This window comes from Notothenia rossii (assembly GCF_949606895.1).
Source record: "Notothenia rossii genome assembly, chromosome: 11".
Taxonomy (NCBI): domain Eukaryota; kingdom Metazoa; phylum Chordata; class Actinopteri; order Perciformes; family Nototheniidae; genus Notothenia; species Notothenia rossii.
Window position 1 is genome coordinate 18,630,766 of NC_136910.1, and position 23,206 is coordinate 18,653,971.

A 23,206-nucleotide genomic window follows, 5' to 3' on the forward strand; every position below is an offset into this window, starting at 1 on the left:
GAGGAACAGAGATGGTAGTTAAAAGAAGATGGAGGGTTGGGGAGGCAGGATAGGTGAGATGAGAGAACTACAGACAAAGCTGAGGGTAAGGACTAGATTTGGAAGTAGAACAAAAATCTTGTCAAATCTATGACATGTTGGCATGCAAACATTAGCAAAGTCATTAAGATACATCCCCTTGGGAACATAAATGTTGGCCAGGACAAGTACAATTGCACTCTTGGGTAGTACATCTGGCAACTCCTTTGCCTGAAGGGGCAAAAAATAAGACAGAACAAGAATTGAAGGCATCTCTTTTTTTGGGCATGTTGCTAAAAAGGAGTTTAATTGGGTTGCATTTCAGAAAATACTTGAAACTACCAACTTTGCAGGTATTGTTTGCCATAAGTTTGAGAAAACTTAAATTACAAAAAAGTAAGTTAAAAAAAACTCCTTGGGTTTCCACGCAATAGTTGTTGGGATATTTCAGTCTACACTTAAGTGGTGGTCTGACCCAATGACAGACCACTTGGCGTTAGAATGCTAATGGCGTTATATCACATAGCTGGTATTTGTTTATTCAGTTGTTTACATTCAGAGGTAAGCGGCAGTGCAGCAGGATCAAGGTCAAAATACTGTAGGACTTAACTAAATAAGGAATGTTTAAGTAACAGCATTATTATTACGCGTTTGTGAATGCACAATTTCTTTCCATTCAAACAAATATAATTGATGTTTCACTAAGCAGCTTAGTGTCGGTCAGATGTAGCAGACTGAAATGAATTAAAGTTTCAGGGGCAAAAATGTTTTCATTTGGAGTCCTTGTTTTATATCATTAACTAGGGCTGTGCAATTAACCGTATTTTAATCGCGATTACGATTATGGCTTGCGACGATTATGAAAACAGCATAATGACAAAATACTATTTTTTGCCGGGTGCGCTTTCACCCCTCCCTAAAAGCCCACTCGGCAACGTGGGAGTGACATGTTGTGAGTGTTCAGCGCGAGCGAAGATGTCAGAACAAGACCAGCAAATCGTTAAAAAGAAGGGTCGCGTGGAGATTCCCAGTCGATCGCGAGATGTGTCTAAAAATAGAACAACAATATTCTGTTTTATCGTTAATGTCCTGTAACATAATCTTCCTGTGCCAGAATAATGCACTTGAATGCATCAAAGCTTTGTGATTGGCCGGCATCACCCCATGTGTCGGGGCGTGGCTGGTGGGCAGTGGGCACTATTTCGCTGACGTTGTCCGTGTCAACAAGTGTGACAGTCCGTACACACACAAGACCGCAATTATGGCAGAAGCAAAAAAGCCCAAAATATATAATTTTCACTCAGAGTGGGAGGATGATTATTTTTGTATCTATTCCAATTCAAAGTCCATCTGTCTCATCTGCAATGCAAGTGTGGCTAATTTAGGAGCGGTGCTCAAAAGTGCACAAATGTGTCCGTATTTAGTGCACAAAAGCTACGAGACGGAATTCCCTCCTAATTCTGCCCTACGCTTCCAAAAGGTGAGGGACCTGAAAGGACAGCTAGAAATGCACAGCAGTCCATTTTCACCAGGCCCAACAACTAGAGCAAGGCTGCTACCATAGCATCTTATCGTGTCAGTCACGTTCTTGCGAAAAACATGAAGTCTTTCAAAGACGGCGAAGTTGTGAAAGAAGCATTCCTGGAGGCTGCCGGCGCGCTAGCCTCACAGTAAAAATAACAGTAGCATTTCAACAGGTTTTTGATATAATAAAAACTCAAGTTAGATACCGTTATTAATCAGCTGTAATTTTTTGTTTGTTTGAACTTATTCATTATAATTATTGTACAAAATGGTATAAGAATGCAAACATTAAGATCTGTTCTGTTTAAATTGATTATAGTCTATTATCAATTCAGGTTAAGAAAATGTTGCTTGCATCCTATTTTAAAAGGCATTTATTTTTATACTCTAATAAAATGCAACAAAAAATGGGTTTGATTCTATTAATTGTGTCTTTTTTTATTGCACTTTGGCAGCAGATTCCTGTGTAGCTTCAGATCTGAGTTGTCTTATTAGTAAGCCTAATTTATACTTTTGTAGCACCACTATTTTTATATAATGGCAAAGAAAGGGTTCAGAGTCTTTTCTTTTTTTCCTGTGTCATATGTGGCAGCACTGCCACAAGTTCCTCTTCAGAGAGGGTCTTTAGTACAGGTGGCAATATTGTCACCTGCCTGCGCTCATCTCTGAAACCAGACCATGTAAACAGGCTGGTGTTTCTTGCAAAACATCTTTAAGAGATGACATGAGCAGCCCTACCAGCATTTGCCATGGCCAACACATTTTTATTTGGTCTTAAATTGTAGTTCAACATTTATTTCCTGTTACTTCTGGACCATGACGGTTGGCCAGCCTTCAACGTTTAACTGAGTGGAATATGTTGAATATGTTTTACCAAAATGTTGGCCATATGTTTTACCAAAATGTTGGCTATATGTTAAGGAGTATCAGTAGCTTGTGACAGTGCACATCAACATATTTGATTGAATTTATTTTGGTCTAATTTATTTTTATTTATCATATTAATATATGTTTAGTATGATTTTGGAAGAGCGTTCCAACATATTTAATGATCTTCTTTATTGGTAAAATAGTATTTGTTTTAAAGTTCAATAAATGGTCAATGAATAATCGTCAAAATAATCGTGATATCAATTATTGACCCAAATAATCGTGATTATGATTTTTGCCATAATCGCACAGCCCTATCATTAACTCACAAGGCTGCCGTATGGCTGAGGCAAGGAACAAAAGAAAAGATGAGAAATAGAGGAAGAGGGCCAATGAAGCAGAGAAAAGAGAGAGAGGGGGTCAAAGCCTAGGGACATTAAAGCTCTTATGCATTCTCTTGGGTTGTGTGTATGTATGCGTGCGCGCGTGTGCTCATGATGTCGGTAATTAACTGATCAAACAGATAGAGAGTGGACCAGACCCATGCTGTGGGTGGGCTCTAAAAGTCCAGATTATTAGGTATGAGTGTATCTGGTTTATGTGAATGAGTCTGTGCATGTGCAGAGTTAAGTCTGTGAAAGCTGCCTTTAAGCTCAAAACACTGCTGGATACTATAGCTACCGCAGCGATCTAATCACACTCTGACTATCATTTTTTTATTGGTCTGTTTTACCGAAATAAAGAAACAGAAATCTCACAAGAATCTTAAACCATTTAAAGGCATTTCCTGGCTCGATATTTGTATAATAGTGGAAACAACACAAGTCTGGGGGGACAAGGAAGGGAAATGCAAGCTGTGATACCGATATTTTCAAATACAGATCATTTTCTAATTTAGTCCTATTTTTGCATTTCCCTTTGACATGCAAACTTCATTAGGAATCCCAAATAATACAACTGAGCAAAAATGATGGAGGTTGAAAGGTCAAAATGTCCTGAGCACTAACATTTACCCACTAGTATTAAAAACATTGACCAAATGTTAAATACAGATTTGAAGAATTTTTCAAATAATAGCCCTATAATTAATGAAATGTTGTATATGTCATTAGTGCTTGATTCATCTTGAGATGTCTATACTATTGAGTTTCTTCTTGTCATTTTCTTTTAGACATTTAAAAATAACCAAGCAGCGTCACCAAGTTGCTGGAAATAAACACCACCACAACACTGTTATGGGATAATTACTAATGGCACCGTATTCATACTGTAGCTTCTATATCTGCCATGTTGGGGACTCAATAACCAGGGAGTCTTTAACTTTAACAGGAAAGCAACATCTACCTTCTAGGTGCGGAATCCATGTTCCCTCTTTAATATACTCTCCGTGTTGGGACTGACCAGATGCAGGCCTGCAAACCAAATTAGGCCCCAACTGCTAGTTAAAGAAAACAGGCTCTGACTTATATAACTGGGCCACACCAGGAGTAAAGCTGTACCTCGCAGCACTGTATCCCACTGTGCGGGATAAAAGTCCTCTCAACATGCTTCATCTGCCCCATAGCTGCCACGTCCTTCTAATGACATTTACGAGCTGACTGATGGGACAATGGCCAGGCCGCGGTGTTCATGCGTGGACGTTTGATCGAGAAGGACCCACCCTGTAGGTCCTCGATCAGTGATCGTCAGCAGTGGCCCCGGAAAGGTGAAAAACTGTATGTACATGCAGGTAAAAAAAGAACATGTTGACACGTCTGAAAAATATCCTCCCTCCCCTGGTTTAATAGAAGGCGAAAGAACTACAGCATGATTTGGCAGCGGAACAAGGATGACTTTATGCCGTTAACCCAAAATGTATACGTTTAAACACGCAATATTTGTTCCTGATGATGCGGAAACCATTTTGGGATAAAATACAGTCTGTGAATATTTACATTCTGTCATACTTGAAGTCTCAGGGGATTGTAAATTGTAAAAGAAACACACAAGCACATGCGAGAAACACTTGCACATTTAGCCGGCTTTCAAAACACACCCACGCTCTGTGAGCAGTCACTATTTTGGGTGCTCTCCAAGTCTGGTGCTCCTAATAAGCAGGCGTTCTTGCTGAACGGATCAGTGTGTTTCTGTTTGTGAAGCGAGATCAGCTGATGAGACCGACCAACAGATAAGCGGAGAAAGGATGTGGACGAGTCATTACAGTCAACACTGCCACAGCAGGAGAGAGAGAGAGAGAGAGAGAGAGGGGAAGGGAGGACTGTTTGTTCCAGTTCATTATGCGATGTGATTGCGCTCCCGAGAGAGATTTTCCAGAACCTGCTCAAACCTTTGATTTGTTTTGGAAAAGCAAATAAACAAACAATAACAACAGCAACATTAATGATCAATGAAGATTCTGGGTGCAAGAAACTGCAATACACAATGCGACCAAATTAGTGACAAAGATTTGACTGCATTTTCTACATTCTATGTTTTCCTTTTCTCGACCAATCCCTGTGAAAGATCCAAACCAACAATGCATTGATCCCACTGAAGCATTGTGAGCCTAATATATCTTCCTTAGAGCCATAGAGCTCCATTGTTGTCCAAAAACTATAAAAAACACATCAATGAGCCACATTGTTGTACCGGTGAAATGTTCGTTTATTACCACACACACACACACACACACACACACACACACACACACACACACACACACACACACACACACACACACACACACACACACACACACACACACACACACACACACACACACACACACACACACACACACACACACACACACACACACACACACACACACACACACACACACACACACACACACACACACACACACACACACACACACACACACACACACACACACACACACACACACACACTTCAAAATAAGGTTTTATCAATTTAATTCACTGCTTTACGCTTCTACCTCCATCCATTTACCCTCTAGCTTAGTTGACCACAGCTGCTCTCTTTCTCTCTCTTTTTCTGGAGAGGAGGGAAACCTTTAGATGGCGTGTTTTGCAAACAGCAACTAACTAATCCCGCATGCTTCTACATTTATAATCCTTACATTTTTTATGTAATTCAACCCTAGTTTTGATTTTCACATTTATTCAGCAATTGGCATTCAATGTTCATAATATTGTAAGTTTACCCCCAAGTAACAGCACTCATTGTTCATGGCGCCATTCCGCATGTAATCCAGCATTACTGTAATGTGATCTCATTTAGATCAACCGAACTGAGCCGCATTAAGTTACTGCTGATCTAAACTGAACATTTCCTACTGCTGCTTCACAACAAAAGCATCCAACTAGCATCACAAGAGGTGGCTTTTATTGTGAAGCCTTCTCCGAATTCTAGTTCAAAAGCGCCATGTGTATCGCCAAAGCTTACAGGACCTAAATAAATTAAAGGTTTATATTAAATGTATGCATTTGTAGTTGGCCACAACCCTGAAACAATGGATGCCAATGGAATGCAGTTTGTGCTGCTCAAAACATTGAGAAATTATATTAAAATTAGCATTTTGCTGTGCACCATGTGCTCAAATTCAGAGAGCCATAGATTACCATATCATGTGAAAATGTTAACATGCACCAAGGGTACCAGGGGTAATTACACATAAGTTGCCCTATCATCTTGGCTAAATGTGTCTCAATTGAAATCTTTATAAATATAATGTGCATATATTTTAGTTTTAGCATCTACAGCGGTGAACTGATTTTATTATTAGAAATGAGCACCAGTGTATTTCCGGCAGTGAGTGAATAATTGATTATTGAACCGTCTCTCTTGGAGCACAGGCCTCTCTTTATGCATACTGCTGTGCCCATAGAGAACATGTGTCTGACACACACACACACACACACACACACACACACACACACACACACACACACACACACACACACACACACACACACACACACACACACACACACACACACACACACACACACACACACACACTTATTTTGAGTCTATCTCGCATACACCGTCCTGCTGCTGAAAATAGTCACACGGGCTCCAAATGTGGATTAAACTGTGGCTGAAAATAGTGCCTAAGAAAAGCACTTGTAACTCCTGTTGAGTAATATTTGCACTGCTGAATTTGGGAAAAACTAAATATATTAGTTAATTTATGTATCATTTTAACCAATAATCCTCAGGCTAAGTGCCAAAGACAGGGTAGAAAGTCAAAACAGCGTTGACAGCTGGGCTTTGATTGAGGGTCTTTCATTGGATTTGTTGACAAAACAAAGAATAACCAACTTTATCCTTTAATGCTGGATGAAATGGTATCCCTCATTGCTTTCAGTGCAAAAGTTCTGCTTGATGTTCCACTTATGTCCAGATTTCGTTTTGCTCATGGTGCAAGAGTATAGTTTACATTCCTATGTCAGCTACAATGTACATTACAGCAAGCGATCGCATAAAGAATGAGACCTTGAGCTTGGTAATACACACACACACACACACACACACACACACACACACACACACACACACACACACACACACACACACACACACACACACACACACACACACACACACACACACACACACACACACACACACACACACACACACACACACACACACACACACACACACACACACACACACACACACACACACACACACACACACACACACACACACACACACACACCGACCGTATGTTGACATGAGAGGGATGAGCGATGCGGCTAAAGCATAACAGCTCATTATTGTCTGGGAATAGAAGGCGAAAAGACCCAAAAAAGCCTCTGAAAGTAGAGGCAGTGCGGGGGGCTGACATCCAATACAAATCAAAATGCCACAGGGAAAATGAATGAGTCTGTTCTTCAAACACCACAAAATAGGGCCTCACTTGTGTATGACAGCTGCAAATAACCACTCACTCCAAAAAAACATCAGCAGCAGCGGAGTGCGGCGGTCAGCACTGTGGACTTTCTGTGCTAATGCATTCAATTTCTTGTTAAACTAACGGCTGTCAGGGTAAGAAAAAAAAAGTATTGCCACTTCAGTGACTGTGAGCTTGCAGGCCGGCCACACAGAACACACTCGGGCACACACTGTTTGCCAGGAAACCATTCCCCCTGAGCTGCTAGCAAATAGCCCCTGAGCAGAGGGGCTGGTTAGTACAGCTGATCATTCTCAGACAGAGACCTGCAAAGACTTTCAGGCTAATAGCAAACAGCCCCTGTGTGTGTGTGTCTTTGTGTGCGTGTGCGTGTGCGTGCGTGCGTGTGCGTGTGTGTGTGTGTGTGTGTGTGTGTGTCACAGCCCCCCTACCTGCCTCAGCTGAAGTTGATTTTCATACTAGGGCCCCCGTCAACCTCTGAGAGTGTAATCTTTCATTTTGGCAAGGCCTTATATTTTATTTTTAGCCATTATGTGTAAAAGTTAGTTTTTAGTTCCCAATTCATCTTTGCTTGAAGTGTAGCCTACTTTTTGACCTCTCACTGCAGGCCACGGCCTTAATGTGGACATACTGTAAATGAGTAGTATTGTTCTACTCTGACACATTTTTTGAAAGGCACCAAAAAGTCAAACTTATACCATATTTAAACCGGGAGGGAGACACACATGTAATATACATTGTTCTTATTAATCCCATTTTGCATCTTGAGCAATCAGAAAATCTCACAAGTTGGTAAATATTGAATAAGTTGATCAATCAACTGGCAAATATTTGATTGACATTCAAAAAGTACAGGTTACAGCTCTTGCTTCTTTGTCTTCGTTTCATATCATTGAACATTGAACACCATTGTATAACCAATACAAAAAATGTTTAAGGGTTATTTGAGATCACTGCTTATAACAAATTATAACGATCCAATATTTTTGATTTAACAAGCTAACACTGACTTTACTAGAGTCAAAGATGCCTTGGGTGTTAAGTGAAATTGGTTATTAATTATTATAGGAATGTGTATTGTTGTGTACGTTTATTAAGGGGAGGTTTAACCCCTTGAAGCCCAATAATTCATAGGCCTGCATGTGTTCTATAAAGTCACGTGAAAAGAAAGATAGACACACTTCTGGTGAGTGAGTGAGGGGGACAAAAAGGGAGCCCTGATTACTTTCCCTGCTGTGACAATAGTTTGCCCCAAATGAAATAAATGTCCAGCCCTTAAAACCATAGGAAACATGTATAGGAACATTGGCAACATACAGTGGGAAAGTATTTTTTAATGAACAGCTTCTCTGTGAGAGTTGAGCTGCTGGAGCCTAATTGGAAGAAAATGCTCGACTGGTCCCAGGATGCTACAGACTTGAACGGAGCCTACTTGTCATCATTTTCACTGAACGTAGCTCTGTGGTCAGCAATATCAAGTCTGTGTGTGTGTGTGTGTGTGTGTGTGTGTGTGTGTGTGTGTGTGTGTGTGTGTGTGTGTGTGTGTGTGTGTGTGTGTGTGTGTGTGTGTGTGTGTGTGTGTGTGTGTGTGTGTGTGTGTGTGTGTGTGTGTGTGTGTGTGTGTGAGCAGCATGTGTGCTTTGTGGGCACATCCGTCATCACTCATTTCTTGAATTTAAAATACAGAACAGGTGCACAGTGTGACAGTTTCTTTTATTTTCTGAAACTGCTAATTAGCTGTGCTCATGAGTGTTTACACTTCAATGTTCACTGCCTCTGAACGCACATTAGGTGACCAAGTCATACTTTACCCTTGAATCCCTCCCCGTCTTTAGGAGACAAAGTGGGCTCTAATCTTTACACACAGAGACACAAAGAACACATGAGGTCAGGGGAGTGCACATGTACAGCGTGTATGTGTACATATGTAATAAGCCACCTGCGCAGCTGCCAATAGAGGATAGAAAAGTACACAAGAAAGGAATATATAATGGGTTTAGACTATACAGCAGATCACTGAGTGCACACACTCAACAGCAGCCGAAAGAACAACTAAGTGCACTAATGTTACACACCAGTAATTGTTGTCTTCTGTCTTCAATACCAGCCTCGTAACGGGTAAGAAAATAATAGAGCACGAGAGAGATTAAGTGTAATTTTCCACTAGGGAGGAGGCAGATTTTCACACAAGCAGAAAATATGTTGTTTTGCTGCTGTGCAGAGCCCCGGAGCTGTACTTACAGCAAGTTGTAGAACCAAAACAACTAACAGTAAAGACTGGGTTTGGACCCTGATTGACCAATAAGGTTACAAAAACAAACTGAAACACTGAGAATCAATACTTTGGTACCAAGATGATGAAAAATTCTGAAAAACTGAAGCACACATGTTGACACACCGTAGTTAACGTAGGGCTTAAGAAAGAGGTGACCCCACACACCCTATTTTAGTGTTGAAATATGCAGGAGGGGCAGCTAGTAAATGTTAGCTCTCAGTAGTCGGTGGAAAGCACGATCCTGTTAGCATGAGATTTCATTCAATTACATTATAATGTGTTCAAATGTGAATGGTAATAAAGGAGTGAATGTTGAGATTTAATTATGTTTTTCTATGGTATTGAACTGATGCAGAGAAACGGGAAATGTCACTGTAATTGTTATCAATTACGCCATGTCTGGCATTGTGACAGCAACAGTCAGTCTATTGTGATGTGAAACAGGGAAAATCAGAGGAGGGATTAGTCTGCTTGCGCTTCTGTGCTGCAGATGAATTCAGTAGGTTGAAATTAGTGCCTCTACAACGCTGTAAAGATTTGTCTTTATTCTTATGTATGTCACAAGAGGAGATGGATGAAATGTAATAGATTATCCATCAGTTTATTTTTCAAATTTCGCCTCTACTGTTGACAGTACTGACTTTTTCGGCTCTTGCTTTACTGCCTGTGTGCAATTAAACATACTATATATACACATGCAACATGCGCCCACTAAAAAAATGTGTGTGCTACACACATTACACACATGTGTGTTTGAGGCACATGTGTGTGAGTGTACTGCAGCAACCATGTCAGCAGCAGTCCTGTAGCACCAGGTGATATTTATGAGGTGTTAAGAATGCCTGCCTCTAGCCCAGTGCTCGGAGACTGATCCCACCTCCTCACCTGCCTGTGCCCCTGCCTAACACCTCACATCGCCTCTACCCACAAAAGCACTAACAGACACACAGCTGCATGTATACGCACAGTACCCCCCCTGCACAAACACATACTGTACGTGGACATCAACCCCTGAACCCAAAAGTGTGAGCCTCATGTCTGCACAACCCCCATCCCCGTTCTGAGAGACCCATTTCCTGGGGATAAGCTCACCCCCTTTAAATACCCCCCCTTACCCCGGTTACACTACTTCCAATGATTGCCTAACGAAACCTCTCCTTGTTCTGTGGAGAAATCACACACATCCTGGCCTTCGTCAACCCAGAGATCATGCTGTCCAGGGGGGGGGCACTCAGAGAGGATGGCTTCAGTTGGAACAGCGTGGAAGGTTGCTGCAGGAGCCGTGGGGAAGGGAGGACGTTTCACAGCTTTTACAAGCATCATGAATCACCAAGGCTTCTCACTTTACTGGGCATCATTGAAGACGCTCTCTTGCCTGACAGAATGTATAGAGTTGCATTTTTTCCTGCAGTTGCTACGTATTCTATAGCTTAAAAGGGATACTCAAGGAGAATATGAAACATGTATCCAATATATATTCCCCAGTTTAATACTCGCATTAGGGAAATATTTAATTAATTTCAAGTTTTTTTATTAGTTTTATGTTGAAGTGTACAAAGGAGGCATTATCTAATATTTTGTGCACATTTGCATATATTCTCAGAGACACAGAAAATACTTATTTATTAAAATAAACACTTAGTTTATATATGTATCCTATTTTTATAACATTGACAAAGTATAATTGATGGTTTGTCTTGGCCTCAATATGTTTTTGTTGCACTTATACCATCTGCTATTTGAGCAGAACTGGTCAAGTACTTATTTGTAATTTAGTCCAAATTACATTTAACCCTTTTAAACTTTTTTTCAGATATATTTAGGGCTGTCAAACGATTACAATTTTTAATCAGATTAATCACAGCTTTAAAAATATTTAATCATGATTAATCACCATTCGAACTATGTCCAAAATATGCCATTTCTTTATGTATATTGTTGTGGGAATGGAAAGATAAATGAAAGAAGGCGGATATATACATTTAACATACAGTAGCTTATGTATGTATGTTTATTATAACATTGTTCTGTGTGTCAAAATGAAAGACAGCCCACACCTATCACTCATCAAACCGTGGGGTCTTATTTCATTACGTGTTGATTTCTATCAACACAGGGGGGGGGGGGGGGGGGACATTTCATTGTTGCCGCGCATGCGTACCTGCGTACCAGTTATGTGCACCTACTAAAGCAAAAGTATTCTCCGTCGGGACTTCCTGCAACAACACCACGCCTTTATCTTGATTCTGATTGGCCAGAAGACATTATCAGAGATGTTCTATTGAGAAGACGATCACTACGTGACAAAAGTTTTCAAAACCATTTCTGGTCTTCGGTATTTCCAGACAAGTGGCTACTGAAATTAATCTTATTAACTGCTGTCAGTGCAATTCTCGGCGCGAGTTGGCGGACTTTATTTTAGCTTTTTCATTTTTATGGTGGGGCTAAGCCATTTCTTGGTATGGGTGTAGCCTACCTCAGCCATACCCTGGTGCTGCCACTGGTGGGATGTATGGGGCGGGCCATTCTGCACATGCGTTAAATGCGTTAAATATTTTAACGCAATTAATTCAAAAAATGAATTACCGCCGTTAACGCGCATTAGATATATTATATACTATATAATATCATAATATATAATGTTGAAATGTAGATTTGCCTGGAAAATCTAGGTAGAATATATATATATATTAGAACTGTTAAGGCGTTGAATCAATGATAAAAGAAAGGTGTTTCATTGTGACATTAATGTAGCATACAGCAGCATCATAATTGATAAACGAGGGGTGAAAACGTTTCCAACAGCAAACATTTACCAGTTGATCCAGGTCACTAACCTCTCATCCTGTTAAGGGTCTCGCCCTAAACCCTAACACCCTGGATGCCACATATTTACAACGGCATCATAACTAAGCATAACACAGTTAGATATTTACAATAATAATGACTCCTTTACAACCCCTCCCTGCACAGCCAGATCTGAGCAACACACAAAGCCGGCTCAGCTGCAATAAAAATGACAGTTCAGTACACTTTAGCATTTTACTTTAGTATCACCTTTGTCCAGTGCATCTGTTGGATAATTATATACTTATCAGAGTATTTCACTGAGCAAACAACAGGACGATAACATTGACATATCGTCATTCTATACAGTGGGGCAAAAAAGTATTTAGTCAGCCACCAATTGTGCAAGTTCTCCCACTTAAAAAGATGAGAGAGGCCTGTAATTTTCATCCTAGGTATACCTCAACTATGAGAGACAAAATGAGAAGAAAAAATCCAGAAAATCACATTGTCTGATTTTTTAAAGCCTTTATTTGCAAATTATGGTGGAAAATAAGTATTTGGTCAATAACAAAAGTTCATCTCAATACTTTGTTATATACCCTTTGTTGGCAATGAGAGAGGTCAAACGTTTTCTGTAAGTCTTCACAAGGTTTTCACACACTGTTGCTGGTATTTTGGCCCATTCCTCCATGCAGATCTCCTCTAGAGCAGTGATGTTTTGGGGCTGTCGCTGGGCAACACAGACTTTCAACTCCCTCCAAAGATTTTCTATGGGGTTGAGATCTGGAGACTGGCTAGGCCACTCCAGGACCTTGAAATGCTTCTTACGAAGCCACTCCTTCGTTGCCCGGGCGGTGTGTTTGGGATCATTGTCATGCTGAAAGACCCAGCCACGTTTCATCTTCAATGCCCTTGCTGATGGAAGGAGGTTGTCACTCAAAATTTCACGATACATGGCCCCATTCATTCTTTCCTTTACACGGATCAGTCATCCTGGTCCCTTTGCAGAAAAACAGCCCCAAAGCATGATGTTTCCACCCCCATGTTTCACAGTAGGTATGGTGTTCTTTGGATGCAACTCAGCATTCTTTCTCCTCCAAACACGTCTAGTTGAGTTTTTATCAAAAGGTTCTATTTTGGTTTCATCTGACCATATGACATTCTCCCAATCCTCTTCTGGATCATCTAAATGCTCTCTAGCAAACTTCAGACGGGCCTGGACATGTACTGGCTTAAGCAGGGGGACACGTCTGGCACTGCAGGATTTGAGTCCCTGGCGGCGTAGTGTTTTACTGATGGTAGCCTTTGTTACTTTGGTCCCAGCTCTCTGCAGGTCATTGACTAGGTCCCCCTGTGTGGTTCTGGGATTTTTGCTCACCGTTCTTGTGATAATTTTGACCCCACGGGGTGAGATCTTGCGTGGAGCCCCAGATCGAGGGAGGTTATCAGTGGTCTTGTATGTCTTCCATTTTCTAATAATTGCTCCCACAGTTGATTTCTTCACACCAAGCTGCTTACCTATTGCAGATTCAGTCTTCCCAGCCTGGTGCAGGTCTACAATTTTGTTTCTGGTGTCCTTTGACAGCTCTTTGGTCTTGGCCATAGTGGAGTTTGGAGTGTGACTGTTTGAGGTTGTGGACAGGTGTCTTTTATACTGATAACGAGTTCAAACAGGTGCCATTAATACAGTTAACAAGTGGAGGACGGAGGAGGCTCTTAAAGAAGAAGTTACAGGTCTGTGAGAGCCAGAAATCTTGTTTGTTGGTAGGTGACAAATACTTATTTTCCACCATCATTTGCAAATAAATTAGTTAAAAATCAGACAATGTGATTTTCTGGATTTTTTTTCTTCTCATTTTGTCTCTCATAGTTGAGGTATACCTTAGGATGAAAATTACAGGCCTCTCTCATCTTTTTAAGTGGGAGAACTTGCACAATTGGTGGCTGACTAAATACTTTTTTGCCCCACTGTATCTGCAAACCCGCTATCTAAATATCGACCTTCTTCTTGAAACCACTAGTCCAGTTCCAAGAAGTACTTGAACCCGTGACTTACTGCGGTCCCCTTTGGTCCACTATGAGCTCACTACCATTAAAGCTTTTCACACCAAACATCTGTCCAAACAACTCTGGGGGTTATTCCGTCTCACTCTGCTCGTTGCCATGTATTATCTGCCTCTGCTGCTTTCCTAATGCTGCAGGGACTTAGAGCAGGATTAGACCACAATTATGCGCTTCCCCATTCGCTCCAGCTGTGCAGAGAGAGGAGAGGACTATGGGAGGCACCATTCAAAAAAAAGTTGATTACTGAAGATGCTTTGTGCAGTCATAGAAGAACAACCTAATTTAAATAAGAGCCACATTCTGCTGGCATATGGTGCTTCATAACCTCAGCCGTCGCTTGGTTATTTCAATTCCCAATCTTGCAGATTTCCACTGAGACAGATCTCTTACCACCAGTTGTATCATTAATACCCATTAAGAATCTGACAGGAGACGAATGAATGAAGCTGTGAGGCAGCGGTGTCAAATATAAATCACCCAAACTAGATGAATAAGGAACTACAACAAGAACTGAATGAATGACGATTTCTAGTTTGACTTAAGTGGCTCACAAATAAAATGATAGGGGCTTTCACTGAGTAAATCAGAGGTACATCCCGATCCCATATGCAGTGGAAATGACACCTTTAATGTACTTGCAGCACAGGTGAGAGTCACTGCACGTGTTTATAAGCAAAGCCACAGAGAGTGTGTGAGCTGCACATACTGCACATGTGACACAGGCTGACAGCAGAAAGTATAAAGATGATGAATTATTGTACAAGCCTCTTGCTGAGTCTGTGGGGTATACACCCGCCTCATAAACATACATGTAAACAGGTGCGGAGACATAACCTACCAGTCATAGTGTGTTTTTGTGTGCGGTTAATGATTTCCCCAGGTCGCCTGCGTTGTGAGGTCCGCCTCGTCTCCGCCCCTGGAAGAAATAAAAAGAGGATTGTTAGGGTGGGTGAGCAGCTGAGACAAAGGGCGGAGGGGACCGGGAGGAGGGAGGGAGGGATATAGCATATAGAAAACAAACAAGACCATACAGTACAAAGGCCAGCGAGGACACTCCCCCCCCCCCCCCTCCTTCTTCTCTGTCCTCATTCTTACTTTCCTTGTTGTTTTTCCTTTTCCTCCTATCTTTCTCTCTCCCTCTCTTCTTTCCCTGCTTTTTCTTATTATTTGCACGGCCTTGTTTGTGTTACTTCTTTCTGCAACTGCCTTTGGACCGCTGCTTTTTTATCCTTCATTCCTTTTCCACTCCATATATTTCTCTGCATCCCCTCCTTTTGTGAAAATGTAAGTCAGAAGCCTTGGTCTGTTTACCTCACAGTCTGACTTGAAATCCAAACATTTATCTATGGGTCCTGCGTCACAGTCACGCTTTAATGTCTGCCGAAACACCCTTCTATTGCTAGCATTACTGGCTTGAATGTCCTCGTAGGAGCTAGAGACGTTGACAGACTGACGTCAGGCAGATGTTAGCATGCATGCTACAGACTGCTGCTCGCTGTAGGGTGAGACTTTGGTGTTTACTGGCCTGTCGTCTCGGATAACACGCTAGAGCAGCAATCTTGTGTGGTGAATTTCCAATTTTCTATATGGTAAACAATCAGGGGAACTTTCTGGGCAGAAGGAAAACAGCTAATATCTATTTAAAAGTGAAACAATAGACATACTATGATGATTCAAGATATGTGTTATTAAACATTTTTATATTGGTTGTTTTGGGAAAGTTTTGTGCTGGAGTTTTACTTCTTTTCATACAAACTTACTGTTAAGTCACAGACAATCTTTTGGAATTGTGTGCATAACGTGTAAATTAGTCCTTCAGGCAGAGGTGATTATCTGGGAAAAGAGCCAGGCTAGCCATTTCTCGCCTTTTTCCATTGTTGATGCTAAGCCTTGCTAAGCGTCAGCTGGCTTTGGGTTCATATTTATTGGACAGATATAACACAGATTTCAATCTTCAAATCTAACTCTTGGCAAGAAAGCAAATGAGCATAATTGTCATCTTTTCATCCGAATAATTTACAACAAGGCAGCTAATTTGACCTAATACACTAATTTAACTGCTAATATGGTACAAAATACCTGTTGTTATGTTAAAAGGAGAATAAACAAACAGCTGTAGAAAGTGTAAAGCTTGAAAACGAGAACTGAGAGACGGCGGTCAGACTGCTCTGACTTGCTAAAAAAGGAGTAAATTCAGTTCAGCTTATTTGAAATATGACTTTTGACTTAAGTTCCTATCTGTCAATTCCCATAAATTGCAATAATTGAAAAGCTGATTGTAGTTACACTAGTTGCATCTGCTGAGTTTTATTACACAGATGATCAATCCATATTCCAAAAGGACACAGTAATGTCAAAAGGTATTGAAGCATTCAAAGGCAATTTATCCCTGCTAACAATCATTATGGTTGTGTCTCGATGAACAGTAGTCTCCAAGAGCATCAGTAGGCACGCTGCCCACAACAAACTGCTACTTGCCACAACAAAGAGACAGAAAAATTAAAAGATAAGACGAAAACGGACGTGAGAAAATTGTGTTAAAATCTGTGAAAGTGAGAAAAAGGAAGGCAAGAAACACGCTTAAAAGTTTTTTTGGACAGGAAGGAAAAGAGGAAGCTGTTACTGTCTTTAAGATCCCATGGGACAGGTAGGCCTGTCACGATAAATAATTTTGTTGGACGATAAATGTTCCTGGAAATTATTGCGATAAACGATAATATTGTCGGCACCATTGTAAGACCATTTTAGACCACTGACATACTGATAATATATCATAATAATTCTAGTACATCCTTTCAAACAGAACTTTTTATTGAACATTCAACATTGCAAATGAAATGTGAAATAATATTAAAATATATAAATGATATATAATAAATAAAACAAATTAATTAAATTATAATAAATTAATTAAATCACACACAACCAAAACAATAAATTAAATAGACTCAGGCTGGAAAACAGAGCTCTCAATCCATCTATCTATCCATCTCTATATAGATGGATAGATAAATATATATAAATATATATATAAATAAATCAATATGAGCACACATTGTCTCACAAGCAAAACAAATCTCCTTAAAACAACAGTCATGTGTACAGTCCACTGTCCATACAAAGGCCCAGATGCCTCAACAGGCCATATCCAAATCTGTTTTTCGAAGTTTTCGAGCAAGGAACACCAACATGTTTGCATTGCCGGGCAAATGCATCTTTGATTGTAAACTGTCGGGAAGGTGGGGGCTCTCCATCTCCAGCTGCCGTGTTTGCTACCAGCTGGGAAAACGGAATGGAGTGGTTGTGTTTTAGGTGTAGTTTAAAATGCGTGGTATTGCCTTCTTTTGTCGCTACCTTTTTTAAACAAATGCGACACACCGCCCGGCTCACTCAAGTCCGTAGGTTGGCCTCGTTGATTTGGCTTGAATCCAAAATACTGCCACACCGGAGAATCGAGATGTGTAGGTTTTGTAACCAATTCCATTTCATTTTAAATTCCCCGCGAGTAAGTCACACGTTGTCTCCCGCTTGTCGCTATATTATTAATTTGCCTGCTACGCTGCTGTACGTGCACACAGTGTCCTGACCTGGCTGTGTGTCAGCCCCGCCCCTCACAGCGCGCATGGACGGCAGCCACAGCTCGTCTGGCAGCCACAGCGCTCCTAGCTAAAATGCTGGTCACATCCTTATGTAAACAAACACGCATGTAAACGGCAATTTATCGAGCTCAGAAAAGTTATCGAGTCCATTTTTATTTATCGTACGATAAGTCAATTTATCGATTATCGCGACAGGCCTAGGGACAGGAAGTGCTGGAAGGAAGGCATGTGTGTCTGACTATATGTAGATGTTGGTGTGTAACGTGCTGGTTTTGTTTGATATATAAAAGTACATCATATCCCATTTTTCATTGACATGTCTGTGTGGACAGTAGGGTTGGGCAGTTGTATGCTGTATACTGTTAGCTTCCCCTCTCCTAATGCACACTTGATGGTATGTGTGGAAATATGACGGGGGGGGGGGGGGGGGGGGTTCAATTCACATTCCACATGAGGGGAGTTCCGCTCCGTCCGGACATAAAAAATATATTCCGCGCGTGGAGCTGCTGTGGAGAGGGGGGAGGGATATTTCATGGATAGAATTGGAAGAGACTCAGACTAATTTTGCAAATGGTTACAATGCGTTGATGCTAATTTCTTGTTTTTGCAGACTGTAATTGCATTTGAGTTTTTTTCGTTTTTAGGCAGGTGTGTGAATAGCGGACTGATAAAAGCAAACAAACTTGAATTTAAAGTAAAATAATGAATGAATCCTCACTATTGTGACATGATTTTAAAAAGACAGCCAACTTGTTTATAAATGCATTTCGAAAAGGGAGGTTGTAAAATCTGCATTTGGATCAATATATTACCGGCCAAATCAAATGGTTTCCAATATATTAAAGCTTTTAATCTTTGTTTTATTACAAAACATTGTTATTCTAATTATTCTCTTCTTCACAGGGACGGTGTGAAGACGATAAAGTAAGGCCATAAATATTGTAGCAATATGTGAGCAAACCTCTCAGCACAGAAAAGTTGCATGTTTGGTCTGCCTTTTGCCGGTAAGACTTTTTGATTCTCCACAAAATGTTTTGTTTGTACGCCCTCTGGGGATTCGGAGATTAGCGTATGAGTTAGGGCTGCACGATATTGAAAAAAACTGACATTGCGATATTTCTTTCCCCTGCGATATATATTGCGTTTTTTTAACTATATTTAACCGGATGAAGGATTTTATTCACGGACGTCTGGATCTTAACTAGTTGACTCATCATACCTAACATGTCATGATAATGTATGTTGCTTACCCTCAAATAAGGGGGCTCAGCTGTGAATGAAGAAGAGAAGAACCTTTTTGTATCCAAAATAGTTCCAGATGGCAGATGTTGCTTTTCTTTTTGGAAGTAAATCTTCATTCTCGCCGGTATTGTCCTCCTGTCCCTCGCTCATTTTTTACGAGTAGGCTTGTTTGAGACAAGCGAGACCTGCGCAGACCTGTGCAATTTCGATCAAGGTCTTGCTAGTACGTTGCATGATGGTTAGTCATTTTGTCCGACTTGCTCTGGAGGCTCGCCTACATGAGACGTTGAAATCTCGCGGGACAAAGACGCCCGCAGCCTTGAGAGCGAGGCGCAGTTCCTCTCCACGGGCTGCGGAAGCGAAATGCTTGATGGGAAACGCTCGCTGGTATCTCGAGCTGAGCGCTCATTGGTGGTTTTTACCACGTGCTGGTGATGAAACTCTCCAATTGGCTCGGCAAAAGTTTGTTGTTGTTTTGTGTCAGTTTTACGTCGCCCCCTCCATTAACATTTTTCATAATTGTTCCACAATGTTTATCATCATGAAATTAATATCTATATATGTTATACTATACTTGCACTGCTTACCGTTTTCATACTTTATATATCTTAGCATATTCATACACACTGTTCATACTGCTCACAGGCTGCTGTGTATATTCATACCCCTCACTGTTTATTCATCATTCAATTCATTCTATATTTCATTCTGTAGATTGTGTACATTACTTTTCACTTTACTGCTTGTTGCACTCCTGGTTAGAAGCTAAACTGCATTTCGTTGTCTCAGTACCTGTAATATGTGCAATAACAATAAAGTTGAATCTAATCTTGAGCAGGAACAAATGTATTTACTTAGTACATATCTGACATTAACGATTAAACACGTGTGCATTCTTTATAAATGCAAACCGAGTCAAGCAGACTCCGGAGGTGACGGTATGCACCTTAAAGTTGTTTGCAATCCGCCAAAAAACCGAGAGAAGAAGAAGGCGAAGAAGGCGAAGAAGGCGAAGAAGAAGAAGCCGAAGCCGACTCGGAGCTGTGCGACTTCAGGCGAGCTTTTTGAGACCTCCCCCGGCTGCGATCGGCTATTCTCGTCTACTTTCGAGGCGAGCCGCAACGCGTCTCAAACAAGCCTAGTGATTGTGATTGGTGGCTTGCTGTGCATGCAGAGCCTGCATGTTACTCACTCAAGTACCCCTGACATGAGAGCCGTGCAAGTTTTCCTTTTGTAGCAAGCAGCAGCATAATTGTAACATGATGTGTTTGAGTTCATTTACCTACTTAATATCGCACGTCCTTAAAAAAAAAAATGATCAAAAAAATTAATAATAATAATTAATAAAATCGCACGTCCCTGCGATGTGAATATCGCGCATGCGCATATCGCGGTTATCGCCATGACGCGATATCGTTCAGACCTAGTATGAGTGGCCCTATGGTGCTTCCCGTGAGTATAAAAGGCTTGACATAGAGGCGGCAACATGGAATGTGTCTTTGCAGCATATGTTTGAAATATAAAGTGCATTGAAGGAATATGGGTCAGATATACGCCGAGGAGACACCAGATCAACTCACAGAAGACAACATGTTAAGATGGGAGGTCAACGATTTAGCCCCTATGCTGACAGTCTGTGTGACAGAGGCCAACACTGCAGAGCACCAGGAGATGATAGATGGCAAAACAGAAGCGCAGAGATGGAGGGGGCTGCAGGCTGAGCAGCGTTGCATTGATTTGGGTGCAAGGAGGCGAGCTTCAAAGTGAAGCCTCTTCATTTTGCTAACTCCTCGGAGCAAAGCTATCGCTGCTGCCAGTGTGACATTTTCACCATCCGGCCGACATGAATAGCTCCCTTTGTCACAGGGAAATTCCACTGGCAACTCTCTAATTAGCTGGAGGGCTCTTCCCCTGCAGACTGGCGAGGGCAAACAAAAACATTCAGAGCACAAGGAGAGAGGTAGCTCTCTGCGAGGGGGGACCGGGAAAACAATAAGGAGCCTGAGTGGAGAAGAAGTCATATGATGCCCTCCTGCTGGCGCTAAAACTAACTAATAATATAATTTAAGTGTCTCGAAAAGAGGGGAGGAAAGAGTATGTGTGAGAATAAATATTTCAGTCATCATGCTGTGCTTGTTTTCAGGGCAGGAATCTGACTAACTGGTTAACCAGCGTCAGGTTGTCAACACTGGTATCAAACCTCCAGCTGGCATTTACGTTCAATAGCTGGGGAGTGGCTCACTTGCAAAAATGTAACAACTATTCTGCTTCGAAAATTGGCTAACGTCCAAGTAGTGGTCATTAGCTATGTGACCTGTGTCACGTCTTCAAATAGTATTTAATGGGGAACTCCAACTATTTTACACAAAATGGCATAAAATGGATGGGCAGTATCATTCCGTCCTCTGTTGTTATGGAGACGATAATCTTTAGTTTGTCTTAAACTTTGTCATAAACTGAGAAAGGGAGAGTAAAGGATGAGAGCAGTTAACAGGCAGAGGTGGCAATATGAACAATGCCTCAGAGTTGCACTATGGGAACTGTAGGAGTTTTTTTAGGCAGGGTCATGCTAAGGACTAATGTTAGCACCTTCATTTTTCAATGTGACGAATAAGTCCGACAATCAAAATTGTTTTTAAGAAAAACAAATTTACCTTTAAATTGTCCAATTTCTATCAATAATTCAACTTCCAAATTGACCTTGATGTAAGTCCTACAATCTATTATACATTAGCCTTGAATAATATAAATGAATATACAGTTGTCTCTTTACATTAAGTGTGAGACTTCGCTGGCCCTGTGTAAATGCTGACGGTTGTTCTGTGTCATTGGAATCCAGTTGCGTTAATGGAGCATGTAGTCACATGATGCTAAGCTATATTTGCATCAACGGGATAGCTTTCTTATATACACTGAACAAAAATATAAACACTTTTGTTTTTGTTCCCATTTTTCATGAGATGAACTCAAAGATCTAAAACATTTTCTATATACACAAAATAACCATTTCTCTCAAATATTGTTCACAAATCTGAAAAAAATCTATGATAGTGAGCACTTCTCCTTTGCCGAGATAATCCATCCCACCTCACAGGTGTGGCATATCAAGATGCTGATTAAACAGCATGATTATTGCACAGGTGTGCCTTAGGCTGGCCACAATAAAAAGCCACTCTGAAACATGCATTTTTGCTTTATTGGGGGGGTCTGGGGGGGTCCGAAAACCAGTCAGTATCTGGTGTGAGGGTTAGGGTGAGGGTTATGTTGTGAATCGAGTGGCCTGTGTTCGTCGTCCATAACATACGCCTGCCCATACCATAACCCCACCACCACCATAACCCCACCACCACCATGGGCCCCTCGATTCACAACATTACCCTAACCCTAATCCTTACCCTCACACCAGATACTGACTGGTTTTTGGACCCCCCCAGGCCCCCCAATAAAGCAAAACTGCACGTTTCAGATTAGCTTTTTATTGTGGCCAGCCTAAGGCACACCTGTGCAATAATCATGCTGTCTAATCAGCATCTTGATATGCCACACCTGTGAGGTGGGATGGATTATCTCGGCAAAGGAGAAGTGCTCACTATCACAGATTTTTTCAGATTTGTGAACAATATTTGAGAGAAATGGTTATTTTGTGTATGTAGAAAATGTTTTAGATCTTTGAGTTCATCTCATGAAAAATGGGAGCAAAAACAAAAGTGTTGCGTTTATATTTTTGTTCAGTGTAGTATATCTAAGCCCCTCCTAGTTCAGAGACCCAATGGTTGTACAGTACATAAGGTGTGTCTTAACCATGGGCATGTTCTTTACTGAACTGTAGTAAGGGTCATACAGTTCATATAATGCACAGCTATCATGATGGATTGTGTCTGATAAATAGCTTCTTTTTTTTTGCACTGAAAGCAATGTTCTGATACAAAAACACCATCA

General features: G+C 41.0%; 1 protein-coding gene across 5 annotated transcripts in view; it reads right to left on the reverse strand.

The window, feature by feature from the left end:
- Window positions 1-23,206, reverse strand: part of thrab (thyroid hormone receptor alpha b) — a 216,573-nt gene that overhangs the window by 65,162 nt on the left and 128,205 nt on the right. For all 5 annotated transcript variants that reach the window (XM_079660061.1, XM_079660059.1, XM_079660060.1 and 2 more), the window contains one exon: window positions 15,265-15,342. The gene's annotated coding sequence lies outside the window, so the exon portion shown is untranslated. The remainder of the gene's footprint in view (window positions 1-15,264; window positions 15,343-23,206) is intronic.